Source organism: Galeopterus variegatus, unplaced genomic scaffold (genome assembly GCF_000696425.1).
Source record: "Galeopterus variegatus unplaced genomic scaffold, G_variegatus-3.0.2 Scaffold121, whole genome shotgun sequence".
Taxonomy (NCBI): Eukaryota; Metazoa; Chordata; class Mammalia; order Dermoptera; family Cynocephalidae; genus Galeopterus; species Galeopterus variegatus.
Genome location: NW_007726232.1, coordinates 27,712 through 30,061, shown reverse-complemented (window position 1 = coordinate 30,061; position 2,350 = coordinate 27,712). Strand labels below are relative to the sequence as shown.

At 33.1% G+C, this 2,350-nt stretch overlaps 1 pseudogene; it reads right to left on the bottom strand.

The window, feature by feature from the left end:
* Nucleotides 1–218: 218 nt before the first annotated feature.
* LOC103603419 lies at nt 219–601 on the bottom strand (annotated as a pseudogene).
* Nucleotides 602–2,350: the final 1,749 nt, after the last annotated feature.

The window sequence follows — 2,350 nt, the reverse complement described above, 5'->3', positions numbered from 1 at the left end:
TTTTGGGATTTTAGACTTTAGGAATTTTGATCTTTCAGGATTTCTTTTTCTTTTTTGTTTTACTTAAATTTATTTTACATTAAATGGTGGGCACAAAACAATCCTCCTTTATAAAGTTGACAATTAGCTTCACTCAGGAGATTTTTAATAATGCACATTAAGAAAAAGTATTCATTTTACAAATTGTTCTGCAATCCAAATGTAAAATAGCGTGGCTCGGATTTTACAGTTTTCTGACTGCATTGTCAATGTCAGAAATTTGTTCTTTCAGCTGGCTGCATTGCTCCGGATTTAAAGAAATACCTTTTCTTCCTGGTTTCATTTCACCTTCTGGATCCAACCAATATTCTCTAATATCAATTAGAACTTTCCCTTTAAAGTCCGGAACATCCCTCATTTGCTCAATCTGAAACATGTTGTCATCTCTGCTGTTACTGCTCTGTTTGGAAGATGACAGAGCTCTAGAAGTTCCTCCAGTCTTTTGTTTCTTTAAAGGTTTTTCTGGAGCAACTTGCTTTTTCCTCTTTAACTTTTTGTCAACTTCACTGTAACAATCACTGCCTGATGAGCTTGAAGGAACAAGTTCCTTTGATTTTGGCATTGCTCTGCTCCCACAATCCGACAGCCTCCTGCTTGCTCGACTGACCAATCTTTCAGGATTTCAGCTTTCGGGATTATGGCGTTCAGGAGTGTGTTTTACAGGATTACATTCGGCACTGCCAGATATCCTATATCCTAAAGATGGACTCTGTTTAGGCAGGTATCCTGTTTACAAAAGAACCCATACAGTATTATAGCATTTATGTAAAGTTTAAAAACATGTAGTTCCCTGCTTCCCCCCTCCACACCCCTCCAGTATATTATTTATAGAATGTACATGTTTGGCTAAACTATAAGGGAAAGCAAGAGAGAAAAAAGGAAATGTCAAGGGAGGGATATACAAAAGGCATTACCAATATTGGTAATGCTATTTTTTTAGGCTGAATGGTGCATCCACAGGAGTTTGATTTTATTATTCTTTATAATATGTATGAGTATATACATTATGAATTATATAATATTTAAATTTTTAGGTATGAAATATTTCACAACTAAAAGTTTTTCTGACTTAAGAAGACGTCTAAGTATTGATTTGCACTCCTGCATTTGTTTCTTATATCTTTGCTTCTCCTTTTTCATGGTTTTCTTTTTTTTTATTTACTGTAATCTCCAAGTTCTGGAGAGCCCTTTTCATATTTGCCTTCTTTGTCTAATCTTAAGGGCTGCTTTTCTGTTTTCTCCTATGCTTTTGCCTATCCTTCCTTCCAGATTGCTTGTTTCTTTACTCAGCTCTTGCAAAGTTTTCACATGTTGGGACTATGCTGCTAGTATTTGGCAGTTTAAGTCAGTTTCCCCTCTTTGCTTTTGTTTTCTGGAATGGTTTCCTGCCTACATTACATCAATCATCGTCTATTAGACCTCTAGGTTTCTATTTCCTCTTTTTGGTGATATTTGATAAAGATGCACTTTTATTTATTTATTTATTTACAAAGTGAAAACAAGTTTAATGTAATGGTGAAGAATAGGCTTCACAGAGAGAGGATGCACTTTTAGATATTTTATTTTCCGGACTGCTCTGTAAACTATTGTGGGGAACTGAAGTTATAATAGGCTTTTAAGAAGTGCCAGCACTACAATAAAATGGAGCTTGCCCCTAAAGAAAATGCTTTCTTAATAGCTTCTCCTTGGGTAATTTCTGCTGTTACCTATCCAAGTTAAGCAATGCCTAGGGTAAACATCCATGGAATATCATGGAATACATATAGCCATTAAAAATGATCATGTAGATCATTATTTATGACCATGGAAAGATGTTAATGACACAATAAGTGAAAAAAAAGATAAGAGGTACAAAACTGTGCTATCTATCTTAAGAGTATCATTGTGCAGTTTGTGCTTGTATTGAAAAAATACACTGTATCCCACAAATATGTACAAGTAAATGTTAAAAAAAGTGAAAAGAACAAGTTATATTATAGTTTGTATATACATAATATATATTATATGATCTCATTTTTACTTAAAGACTTCTATATCTAAGTGCATGTATGAGGGTACTTCAAAAGTCCATGGAAAATAGAATTAAAAGATAATATAAATCTTTTCATGAACTTCTTTGAAGTACTCTGGTATATACACAAATAAAACTAGGAGGATATACATTAAATTGATAAAAATCTTAACAGTGGTTATCTTGAGACGGTAGGATTTGGGGTGACTTTTTTACGTTAAGATTATGATTTTCTCTATTATCTAAAGCACTTGTGATCATATGTGGCTTTTTTTTTTTTTTTTTTTTTTTTTTTTTTTT